The sequence below is a fragment of the Drosophila montana genome, unplaced genomic scaffold, assembly GCF_035044405.1.
Source record: "Drosophila montana isolate Dmon_TW-CO22-7 unplaced genomic scaffold, ASM3504440v1 contig_3733_1, whole genome shotgun sequence".
Classification (NCBI taxonomy): Eukaryota; Metazoa; Arthropoda; class Insecta; order Diptera; family Drosophilidae; genus Drosophila; species Drosophila montana.
The window spans coordinates 8,545,878-8,559,081 of NW_026998620.1; the positions used below are offsets into that span (position 1 = coordinate 8,545,878).

A 13,204-nucleotide genomic window follows, 5' to 3' on the forward strand; every position below is an offset into this window, starting at 1 on the left:
TGCGTGTTGTTGTTGTTGTTGTAAGACTTTGTAATTTCAGCTTTGTTGCAGCAGCCACTACGGCTGTGGCTGGAACCTGGAACTGGCACCAAGACTGGGGCGCTTTGCTGTGGCAAGTGTGACTATTAAATTGGCGGCGGTAATTTTAGGTTATTTCTCTTTTTGTTGCAAGTTGCAAGCCCAAACTCAGACACAAGCACAGACGCCGAATGCACGCAAAGCGACGTCGCCTGCAGCAGCAGCAGCAGCAACAGCAGCAACAACAAGAGCCTGGGCTTGGCAAGAGTCTGGACCACACAGCCAAGCCCGAGACTCATTGCGTCGACGACGCTTTGGGTTTGTTTGCCTTTACTGAAATTAACTCTGTTGTGCCTCTGCGTGTTTCACTGTGTGTATGTGTGTGTGTGTGAGTGTGTGTGCTTGATTACTTCAACTGAAATTATGCAATCGCAGCGGCTGCGTTGCACCCGCGGCACATATGAAAAGCGAGTCTGACAATCGCTTTTGAGAGTCTCCCTCGATTCTCAATTGAATTTTATGACTAACTTTTTATGGGGCCATCTTTAACAATCAGGCAGAGTTTCTGCCTGGTCAGTGGGCCACCCAGCGTTTAATTGCCCATCGATTGTGTAATTAAAACAGGTCTTTTTCTCACACAACATCTGCGGAGCATCGCAGCAAATCTGATTAGCGACCTACGCGCGATATTTCAGAATCTTTTGCGGCATTCTTGACTGTCACAGCGCAATGGCTGCTGGAGCTGAAGCTGAATATATAGCTGTAGCTGTAGCTGTAGCTCAAGCTGTAGCTGGGGGCCTGTCCAACTGTCAGGCGATTGCCCACACGCTTCGCTGCACATGTAAAGCAGCTTTGGCGTCTGTCACAGGCTGTTTATTTGTGCCGCCTAAAGAGGCTGCCAGCCAAGCAGTGCCATCCAGTGACAAATCAATAGCCAGAACGTAGGCCGATCCGCTGGTCAGACAGCCCCAAGTCTCAGTCCGGCCAAGTGTAGGCATTAAATATGCTGCTGACACTTTTAAATCTGTCACACTGTTCGATGCAGCCGTAATAAGCTATGAAGCATATCTCTGACTAGCAGGCAATCATTTGATATTGCAACATTATCCGAGAATCAAGTATTTTTTGCGTGGGCTTGCAGCTTATTAAACAACTTGTTCAGCGTTTGCCAAAAATAGAAAATAAAATAAACGATAAATGCTTTCGACATTCCCTCAACTTTGATGAGTTCAAAAAAACGCACGTTAAAACAGAAAATGAGCTGAAACTAAGATAAAAGGCTGCCGCGTAGCGCTTGTTACAACTTAATGAGCTCACTTTAACAGTATAATAATATATTTTAAGAGCGGTAGCCATAAAAGGCGGACGTGACTTAGGCTACCACAATTAATGCTAAGGTCAAGGACTAGGCATATTTCAAACTAAAAATCAAGCGCAAATGGGTCAGCTTTAGATTAAAATTGCCTTGAATCTTGATCATAGCTTGAGCTTAGATATATACGTTAGGAATGAAAATGAGAATATATAAAGAACTGTGAGAAGAAAAGATAAATTCCAGAGATAGAACTCGGTAGAACACACGCTAGGCAAAACGAAATGTATATATAAATAAAAGACTATATTAAATACTTCAGTAACCATGCTGGAATTTAGAAGTAATTTTAACATAACATTGAAATCTATATATGTGTTCTTTAATTGCTTGTATGAGTTAAATTAGAGCTGAGAATAAAATGACTAGTTTGCAGAAAGTTTGTTTTTGCGCTCTTTAGATACATATATAGGAGCACATATAAATAAATACTCTTTAGTACTCACTAGATATAATAGAAGTAATCATATGTACTTACAAAATTAGAGTATTCAAGAACGTATATGTTTTATACAATATATTTTGATAGCTTACAATTTTTTTTAACATAAATAGTCAGAAGCATAAGTTCTCTTTGCCGTTTTAGTAAGTAGGTTACACAATTTTCTAAGAATATTTTAAATATGTTCTATCCTATACTTTTTATAAGGTTTTCAGCATTACCCCAACTTTTCCATTAGCATTTGGCTCCAATCTCTACTCACATGAAATAATTGGTCACATGAGAGTGCCCCCCACATAATTTGTTTGATTGCGAATGCAATCGGATGCAAGCCGACTGAGCAAAAGCGGAGCTGAGATTTAAATGCATGGCCAATCAGAAGAAAATCATTTGATTTACATTTTATGCGCCTGCTGCTTTCATTTCAATTGCGCATTCTGAATTTATTAGTGAGCTGCAAAAGCCGAATGCCAAATCTAATTTATGCGATTTGAAAAGCCCGGCACAAGACAAAGCACGCCAAGCAACAGCCTAAAGCCAACATCCGAGAGCCATGGACTTATGGACTCATGGACTCTACGGCTCCAGCCAATTCCTATGCCAATGGCAATGGCTTTTAAATGCGATTGCGTCTGTGAATGCGAGTACGAATGCAAATTTTTCGTTGTCTCGGGCCACTTGAACTTTTTGCGCCGTTTGCCATTGATGCCCAGATACAAAGATGCTGATGCGCAGGACGCTGTTGTCAGTCAGCAGCAGCCAAGTGACGGCAACAGCACTGGAAGCAGGCACAAGCCAAAAACAGAAACAGAAACACAGAAACTGAAACATTGCACTGCAGAGATCTGCAGCTTGGACTCTGGATCTGGCTATGGGGTTTCTGCCATAGCTGCCACAAAGCCGACGACTTTGCGGCTTATCTTGTCACACAGGCATAGAGCTAGATACCGATAGCTCTGCCCGGCGCTCCGCTCTGTTGCGCCTCGGCGACGAATTGACGTATGTTTTGGGGCATGCTCATGGGACAGAAGGAAAATAGAAATGAGAGAATGAGACGAGCGATTGGCCGGCCGAGCTGGCCAAGCTGATACATTGTTGGAGGAAGTGATCTCATCGTAAATTACAAATTACCCAAAGTCACGATATCAATTTCAGATACACTCGTGTAGCCGTCGCTGATGCTGCTGCTGTTTGTTGTTATAATTAAATTGTCGCTGTTTTCTATTCATTTTTGTTTGGTTTTTTCGCGATCTAACTCGTACCAGAAGAAAAAAAAAAATAAAACAAATGTTTGCTGTGGGAATTGATTAATGTATTTAAATTTGAATTGATTGCGCTTCACAGGGAAAAAAAACCCCGAATTGAGCTAATTGAAAAAGAATTTCGGTGTCGACCGAAATTTACATAACTAAAAACAACAAAAATCGTTGACTGAGGGTCAAACACCTACAACACAAAACAAGTTGGGAAACTTTGCTACCCATTGGCTGCGAGAACAAGTTCATTAGGAGCAGCGCGTTTTCTTAGATCTGTGTGGTGGTGCCGTTGCCAGAATGGGAATTCTCGCCGGCGAAAGGTGACCCACATGCCGGTGAAAGCCTCGGCATTAAGGCAATGCGCCTTTAATCAGCAAACAGTGCGGCCTTTGCCTAAATTTTCAATGAAAAATCTCCGGAAAGTGCATGGTCATGGCATTAACTGAACCGCTAATAACTAACTCTGACCCATATCTGTATGCACATATGTATGTGAGCTGATTCCACCCACACACACAGACACACAAACACACTTGCATACGCACAACACGGGCATTTTAATTGAAATTCAATTTGCTGATAGATTTTACAAGCTGTTTTTGGTTCTTGGAAGCAGCTTTTGCAATCGTTCAATCGATGAACTAGTTAGCCATTACCTGGAACCGGAACCAGTTCTCTTTAAACGGTTATTGGCCTTTTGCCGCTGGCATTTACGCAATCGCCATCGAAATCGCAATCGAGCAAACAATAATTTATAACCATAACAAAACAAACTTATCATACTACTCGTCCCCGTAGCCCGATGCACCCGACAGTTGATCGGCTTCCGCCTCTTTTCCATTAATCATAAATGCAGTCCACACGTGTTGCTTGTGATCTCTTTGTCTTTCAAATTGTTTACCCGCTTTGTTGACATCTGGCTAAGTGCATAAGTTTTAATCATGAAGCGAGCTTAAAAGCTGCATTGCCAAATATTATTGAAATATTCATGGCATAAACAAATATTATTAATAAACATTGCATGCAATTGCAGCGTTGCCTAATTAATAAAGCAAATATTTTGCTATTTGCGGTGCGCATAAAAGCCAGGCAAAAAGCAAACTTATGCAACATGCTGCAACGACAACGCCAACAACAACAATAAACACTGTCATAAATTTACACATTGTCATGTGCGCAGTTTTTCGTTGCTGTGGCTTTTGGCTGTTGCCAATTTTCTAACAAATTCTGCCAACAACAAAAATTTGTAAAATATTTGCATGCACAAGTGTTTTGCTCTCCATTTTGGGCCATGAAGTTATCTGTGGCATGTCCAGGCCTGTCATTTGGGTTACTGGTAGGTGGCATGCCTCGAGGCAAAAGGTAGGACAGCTCAACTATGCAATATTAGGCGGCATATACCCTGCCCAAAAAGAACAAAATAATTTGTATAGCTAATTGTTCATAGACCCACAGCTGGCTCAGGCTGCAAGAATTTAAAACGGATCTCAAGATTTTGACTTCTCCGCATAACAAAACCCATGTTAAAGGTATGATACCCTAGCTTAGGGTATGCAAAAATGCACATATGCACAGCTCTCGCCATGTGAGTTCGAGTTATGTCACCCGGCTGGGCATGGGCTGCACCTGGACGGTCCAAGCCGTCGTTTTTGACGTGTTGCAGACATAAACAAGCAACAGAAAAAACAACGGCAACAACAATGCCACGTTGCACTTGTTGTTGACGCGCTTGGTAATGTGAGCCGACGCGTCGCGCTGTTTTCGGGCTGCAAACTGACGGCTGCTGGATTTTGCATAGTTTTTGTTTAAGCTTTGGCTGCTGACCTTCGGTGTTTTGTAACTATGACCATTTACATGGCGACAAAAACAAAACAAAATAAACAATAATGCAACAACAAGCAGCAGACAGTTGATCCTGACCAGAGCCAGGGACAAGGTCAACTGCATATAAAAGCGATGGCCTTTTTATGTGCATTACAAATCAATATAAATCGAAGAGTTATAAAAAGCTGAGCAGACCATAAATAAAAGGCCATACAATGAAATGTCTCAAGATGCCACCAACAGCAGAGGCCACAAACTGGAATCGTTCGGGTGAATGGCTGCCAATGCAGTTGCTGTTAAAGCTAAAGCTGCCTTGGGATGTGCATGTGCTCGGGATGGGAGGTAGTGGCTGTTGTGCCTGCTGCGGCTGTTGCCTGTTGGCTGCTGTGGGGCCAACGCATTGATAACTGCAACAACACCGACGGCAGCAAGATGCTTGCCAGGCACATAAATCTTTTCACACCCAGCCGCTGCCTGCACGACCAGCTCCAGCTCCGGCTTAGTATCTGTGCAAAGTGCATGTAGTTTTTGAAATTTGAGCTACGTATGCGACGTTCAACCAGCTAATTACTAGACCAAACTCAAAGCTTGCAAACAATTCTGAAAAGTGCCACGTAGTGTGATTATCGCTGCTCATAATTTACAGAAAACAACAACAGCAATCACAGATATATTCTGGTTTTTTAATTGGCAAAAACGAAGCGGCATGATATCATATTGTATATACTATATGCAGTAATAATTTATTTTTAGCCAAATTGACAGCAGTTGAGCGAAGCCAAAAAAGCAACAGTTCAGATAAAATTGTTTAGTTAAGAACGAAAGAGAAACGTAGAGAGACAGAGAGAGAGAGAGAGAGAGAGAGAGAGTAAGCTAGACTAAGAGAGAGAGAGAGAGAGAGAGAGCGTAAGCTAGACTAAGAAAGAGAGTAAGCAAGAGAAAGAGAGGCTGGAGGCGGGGACGTTTGAGGGAGGCTTCTCACTCAAGTACATAATCGAGTTCTCATGTGGCTTATCAATTTTTAGCATAGCATACGGCTGATTTGTAGCCTGGTGTGAATGATTGCCGGTACAGTTCAAGGTTCAATGTCGTAAAAAATGCCAATGAACATTTTATGGCTACAGCAACAAGAACAATAAGCACAACAATGAAATGCACTTTTGTCGATTTTCTATTTCACTTTTCCAAGCGTTTTGCATTGCGTGGAAGCTTGTTCGAAATTGTATGTGTTTTATTTTAAAGTAAATGCCAACTCACCTTTAGTTCAATTGATTGGCTTTGTACAACGTACCACGTTGCGTATGATTGACATGCGCCCAAGGCGCACTATGCACAACAGCAGAGAAATTAGATGAAAACACAAAAGCTATACACAACTGGTCGCACGCAGTAAAAACGAAATGCTCCTTAATCCATGAACGAAACGCTTCGAATCTGTAATGAAACCAACGAAAGCAACAATCAAAATTAATTGTAAATTGTTAATGCAATGTTTTTCAGCCTTTGCTTGTGTATGCCCCCAGAAAAAAAAAATGTTTACAATCTTTGCTATTTTCGTTTAGGCCATGCAACAACAACAACGACGCCAATGGAGCAGGCGGCATATGCGCTATTTGAGCAACAAAAACAACAACAACTACAACTCTGTTGCAAGTTGTACGTATTTGAAAACGCATCGTGTCGTATGGCAATCAGCGCGCACAGCTGGAAGCTTCTAAGTTTGTTTATATTGAAAGCAACAACACAACTTTGTATGTGAAATATTTTTTAGCTTTATAACTACAATTTACACTACTTATATAGGGTATATACCCAAAAGATTGTCAACATATATATACATATATGCACAGAAGTCTCTTTATACTGCAATTGAAACCTAAAAGCTTATTTAAGAGGTTTGTTGGTATTGGTGTATTTGAGATTTATATATAGGGTATCTTCCAGTCAAGCACTGTCGACTAGAAAATCTATGTTTGTGTTTCTTTTTGTGATGCTTCAACTTTCGTATTGCTGCAAGCAATAACAAATTATCAGAAAGGAAAATAAGCAATAATAATAATTAAGGCATCCAACAAGTGTATAAGCTATTGAAGACTCTATTATTGTTATCACTCTTAATATTAATTTTATTATAATTATTATTATTCATTAGGAATCAAATTATTATGGAATAAAATGACAGAGGGAGACAGATAGAGAGAGAGAGAGAGAGAGAGAGAGAGAGAGAGAGAGAAATATCGAGACAGGGAGTGTGAACAAGTGTGAGAGTATAAGCAAAGACAAAGCTTATTAAATTGCCAAAACAGCTTGTTTGTATTATCACAGCACAAAAAGCAGTAAGTTTTAGTTAAGCGCAATGGAATTGCTAAGGGCTATAGGTTGTGACCCCAAAATAAAGAAAATTATTTTCTAATCTATGATAAATTTAAAAAAATTTTAATAAAGGTGACTTTTTGGTTTCAGCCTTGCAACTTGCAACGGTAATTAAGAAAAACACACTCACACATTTTTGTAGTAACAATTCCAATAACTCTTCAACCATACTAAAAGTACAAAGTTGAAAGTGTGATTATAGTATATGTTGGGAACGATACAGATTCGATGAGCATACATCACAGCTGAGCTCGTGAAAATCTGAACACTCACTACAAAACAACAGGCGAGCTTTTAAAAAGTCAAGAGGCTATCTGATAATGCAAGCTTTGGCGCCACACTTATCAGCAGCTTCTCGACTTTAGTCGGTTTTCAGATGTCTCTGTGTACAGAAGCTTAGAATCGAAATGAGAACTTTAGAAGTATTACTACTACTTGCGGTGATTTACCAAGCCTTTGATAGAAGCGAGTCAGCTCTACATAATGTGCCCGAAGGTGTAGCCAAGGTGCAGATCAGCCCGCGACTCCTATACAGACGAAAAGAGGGACCATTGCCATTGGGTCTAAGCCCGGTGGGTTTAGTAAGAGAACTGCTAAATAAGCTTAATTTGGAACACCTGACATATAAGCTGAAGCAAGCAATTGTTTTGAATAACAATGAACTGCTTTTTGAAATGGAAACATATCTGTTGGCGCTGGAAGTAGTCAGGGCTTGGAATGCCCAGATTGAGGAGAATGAGCTTAATGCATTTGCTGCGGAGGAGTCCGACTGTAATTCAGTTTGTGTGAATAATGAGTTTGAGCTGCTTCGAACTGAAAGGGATTTTTTTAAAGAGCCCCAGATTCAATTCAGACAAGCTTAAAGTTAAGAACTCTCGCAATATAACGAAATGTGAATAAAAGTAAAGTTGGCATTACAATTTCTATAAAATGGATTGTTATTCAGTATTTAATCTTAATATATGTAGCTTGTCCAAGTGCTGTTTATCTTATCGCAATTTGAGTCAGATAAACATTTTCAGCCATCCTTTGTTTGGCATATGGAAGCATGTATGTGTTTATGTATATGTACCATGTATGTGTGTGCTACGAGCTTATCAATGAAATTGTATTCATGCGAAATTTCTATAGAAATTTCTATTATCGGACTTGCTTTAATTCCGAATAAGTTTGGGACATATTAAAAGCTGCCTTGTTGCCGATTTTGAGTATATATATGTGGCAAGTCGATGCCTTGATATCGTATTCGAGCAAACATTCACCCACATTTGTGTGCGCATTTCCAAATGAAATTTAATGCATTCACCACTATATGAAATTCAATATAGCTGCTTGACTTTATGAGTAATGCAATTCTACAGCCTTGACTTAATTTGCAGCGTCTCTTTTTACTTTGAAAGTTGCAACGAAAACAGAATTCACACGCTTGGCCAGTCAACAATGTGGCAACAACAACAGCAGAAGCAACAACAAACAAACAACAGCCAACCTATTTTCAACGGCACTTGGCTTTTGTTTTCAATGTCAAGATATAGCTAAACTCTCTGAGAACGAGAGATAGATAGCTACACGGTGGGCAGGGAGAGAGAGGCATACAAAGGTTTGGGTGCACAATCGATTGTTGTCCCACAATAAATCACTAATGGCACCGAGCATATCTGTCTGTTTAGGGCGCAATAAATTTATAAAAGCCAAAAACAAAAAACAGAAACACCGAAAGATTCTAACACCTTTACCAAAAAAAAAAAAAAAAATACACTCCATACAACTCTCCCATTGGCTGCAATCGACGGTATTCATAATTTATGCGATCTGCAGGCAACACAACTCTTTGATATCAAATTGTTGTTGCCGCCACATGAATTATAGCACTTTATATCCGCCGACCAAAATGATCTTACATTCTAAGTCCCAGATTTGTGTTATTTTCTTATTTTTTTTTTTTGCGTTGAATTCAGCGCGCCATTTCCTGTCTAAGGCAACGCAATTAAAGTTATGGCCCAGACGCATGCCAAGCCCCAAAAGGCAGGTAGAGCAAGCTAAAAGAAATATATATACATATGTATATTAACATATATAACTTATCTGTATATACTCTTTAAGTTCATTTATAAATTAGATTTAAAAACTTTAATTTTTTTTTTTTAAATCAACGATTTATATAGCCGTTTTCTCCGTTTGTTAAAGGGTACAAGCCTGCTTCGCTTGCGCAAGTAACCTCTTGAAATTTGCATAAAAATTATTATAATTACAATAATAAACAAAAGTCCAGTGCCAGCCACAAATCACATAGATTAGCCTCTCTAAAATGCGCATTAACATTTGAAAGAGCGCCAATAGAAAAATCGAAATCTATGGCTAAGCTGCTGATAATCGAAAGCAAATTGAATTAATAATAACGAGCCAATAGCTGTCCGCCACAAAAAAATAAATTTGAATTATTGTATTAGGAAAATTGTCATAATTTCAACTAATGTGCCATGAGAGCGACTTGTCACATTGCGTATACGCCGCGTTGCGCTTTCAAGTCGCAGTCACAGTCGCAGCCACTGGCATTCGTGTTGTATTTGTGCACGTTATCGAAAAGAAATTTGTTGTACGCATTTTGCTTGAGAGTTTTTGGCTTTTTGTGTATGCCAAGCGTGCTTGTCAAATAAAATGTAAAGTTTATCTGACAGTTTGGCGATTAAAAAACTGCTTTTGAAAACTGCGTTTTGATGTCAACGGGCAGCCAAAAGAGATTAGAAACTGTCGGCAGGCCCCGAAATATTAAAAGCCAAATCGAAAATTATATTTAAATGTAAATTAAGTGAGCCAAAAATTACCAAATATAAGTTATTTTAGTGTTTTAAGTAGTGAAAGTATTCGAAACTTATTCATTGAGTAGAGTGGGTGCGAACTAAGGCTTAACCACGAAACGAAATAAATGAATGCGCGCATAATTAAAGCATAGTTTATGGGTCTGAAATGGAAAACTTTGGCTGCATGCGATACATCTATCAGCACCACAAAAACTGACCCTTGACACAGTGCGATACCATGTTTTCCTTCTCCACTATAGTTGCGTGGCCTAGCGCAACTTATGCAGGTACCTCAATTACATGCAGACAGAGAGCATTTCGTATGAGGGTTGACGGGAATATATATATATATATAAAGACCGATAACATTTCAACTAAGCATGCCAAAAATGCTTAGCTCAAGTGCTCAAGAGCCGCAGAAAGGCAGATAAATAAAAATAAATTAAAATTGAAGCAATTAAAATACGACCCCAACCAGCAGCAGCAGCAACAGCAGCAACAACAATGGCAGCAACAGCCGCACCACCAACTGGCAACTGGTATGACAATTGCGCATGCGGTACCCGTTCCTGTTCCCGTTCCCGTTCCCATTTCCATTTCTATGCCCGTGGTTGCTGAAATTACCACCATGATCGTCGTTCAACAATTCCTTTACAGCTGTGTATATGCTCAAACATTCATTTCGTGTGCCCAGCAGCAACAACAACCACAAAAACTCATTGCAAACAAAATGATCGACGATAATGCGGCCCCAGACGACGTCGACGGCGACGGCAACGACATCGTTTCAAGACAATGTTTGGCAGTCCCGCATTTAGCGACAATTAAGAAATCAAACCTGGCCTGCGCCTGGCAATTGTAATGGAAACCGCTTGCCAGGAGCTGCCAGCAGTAGCTCTGGTCGGCCCCCTCCCGATGCCAGGCCCAGCTTTGGACTGAATTTCTGCTTTCCACTCTAATGCAAATGTGCAATTAAATTGTTGACGTCGCCTGTCGTTTGCTGCTAATCAAAATTGTACGATCATAGGACATGGTCCACAGACCCGACCAGACCTAACTAGACCCATAGCAGCTGTGGCAGCCAAGAGAGCGTAACGGCAAACGTCGCGCATTTGATGGGTTTTTGAAAAGCCGGCAATAAGTTGTAATTGACCTTTTTAACATCGCCAAAGCAAATAAATTGTGGGCGGTCGTTTGGCAAATGCTTTAAATCCAAAGTGGGGCATGAAAAACCAATAGGAAATCTATAAACACTAAAACGCTAAAAAGACAGCAAATGGGCAGAAAAACATTAAAGATGCATTACAAAAATACCTTAACAACTATTTCCAATTATATATTTGCACAAATTCATTAACAGTTGCTTTTGCGCTTTTTATAGTATAATAATTGTTTTTTCTTTTCTGACTCGACATCAAGATCTCTGCAAAGACCTTCTAATGAGCGTTGTGTCACATATTTCATACAAAGCTCCGGCAACTCAGCTGTAAGGCAGGGTATACAGTTGACATAGCCATAAAGCAGCATGAAGCCAGCCGGGCGGCCACGGCCGCCACATATGGTTACAGTTCAGTAATTTTCATTTTGTTTTCAAGTGAAAAATCTATGTATGAGCGCCAGAGATGTGTATCTTGTGTGTGTGTGTGTGTGTATGTGTGTGTGTGTGTGTGTGCGACGCACACCAACTATAAATTGAAACGGGTGTGTCATTATTTTCAACTGAATTTCATGCCACATGCAATGCAGGGACTATAGACATGTTGTTGTTGTTGTTGTTGCCGCTTTTTGTTGTGTTTGCCTGGACAAAAACAACGTGGGCAGGCGCAACATTTTGACAGAACAGTTAGTCAGTTAGCCTTTTTTAGACAAGGTGTTGCAAAATTCAATAGAACGTTTATTGGGCAACACTCTGGCGGGCAATTTATAGTTCCAACAACAACAACAACAGCAGCTGAGGCACCGCAGCGTCTGAGTTTTAGTCAATTGCATAAATGAGGCACAGCTGTCCGCAGTATCTATACATGTGTAAATCTATCTGCAGCTATACACATACATACAAAACTGTTTGCATCTGTATGCAAAAGCCGTAAACTGGCCAAGAGCAACGCCAGTTTGATGGCAGCTAAAAGTCTACAAAGTAACTAAAAGCTGCTAAGCTTGTGCGCAATTAGAATAGCCAAGCAGCAGCAGCAGCAGCAGCAGGCCGGTTGTTGTTACTGCTGCTGCCGCTGCCGCTGCTGTTGCAGTTGTTGCTGTTGCAACATGGCTACACATGTTGCTAGTTGGCAGAGGCAGCGGCTGACTGCGCTTGGTTTGTTTGTTTGTTTGTTGGTTTGTTTGTGCCAGGCGTCTAACTAGCTATCTATATTTGAGCAGATTGCGCTGCTAACCCCATTGCAATCTTGGCCCAAGCCAATGCCAACAGACAAACTGACTGGCCAAAGTGAGTAACTGACTGCAGTTGAGTGTTGCTCGTTTGGTTGGATATCACTTCTACATTTATTGCTCGTATGTGTGTGAGTGTATGAGTAAATTGTTAACATGCAGACAAGTGTAATTTAGTTGTTAGGCGCGATTGAGAGAGAGAGCGCGAGTTGCAAGAACTTTCAGGCTAACAGCAATAGTTGCAAGCATTGACAACACGTTGACTCTTCAACAAATTGAAATTTAAAACGCGCCTTTTTGGCCAAGCGCCAAACTGGTTAACCAGCAGTTCGTTTGCCTGTCGCATTTATTTAAATTGCATCGAAACCATTTGACTGAATTTATTATTAGCCAGTTGGTGGCTTAATTAGCTGCCACGCATGTGATTCTTGAGGCATATTCAATATGCTGCTAATACAACACAATTGTGGAAAAGCGTCTGCATGATCAGCTGTTGCCAGCTGCATTGTTGTTGCCCCCGACTGCTTTGGCGTTGTTGTTTATAAAGCTGAAAGTCGTTAACCTTCGTTGTAACACATTCATCATCATCACTCACCTCAGCAGCCGGAGCAGCCGGAGCAGCAGCAGCAGCAACACGCACACTAATGCAACAACAACTACAACTGCATCTACAACTACAACAACAAGCTGCAAATACAAAAACGTTGCAGTCGTCGCAGCTGTATAAAGAAGT

General features: G+C 40.6%; 1 protein-coding gene across 4 annotated transcripts in view; it reads right to left on the reverse strand.

The window, feature by feature from the left end:
- Positions 1 to 13,204, reverse strand: part of cv-c (crossveinless c) — a 94,454-nt gene that overhangs the window by 66,134 nt on the left and 15,116 nt on the right. For 3 of the 4 annotated variants that reach the window (XM_064693078.1, XM_064693075.1, XM_064693076.1), the window contains exon 2: positions 6,170 to 6,346. The exons of the other annotated variant lie outside the window; for it this stretch is intronic. The gene's annotated coding sequence lies outside the window, so the exon portion shown is untranslated. The remainder of the gene's footprint in view (positions 1 to 6,169; positions 6,347 to 13,204) is intronic. 4 annotated transcript variants of the gene reach the window in all.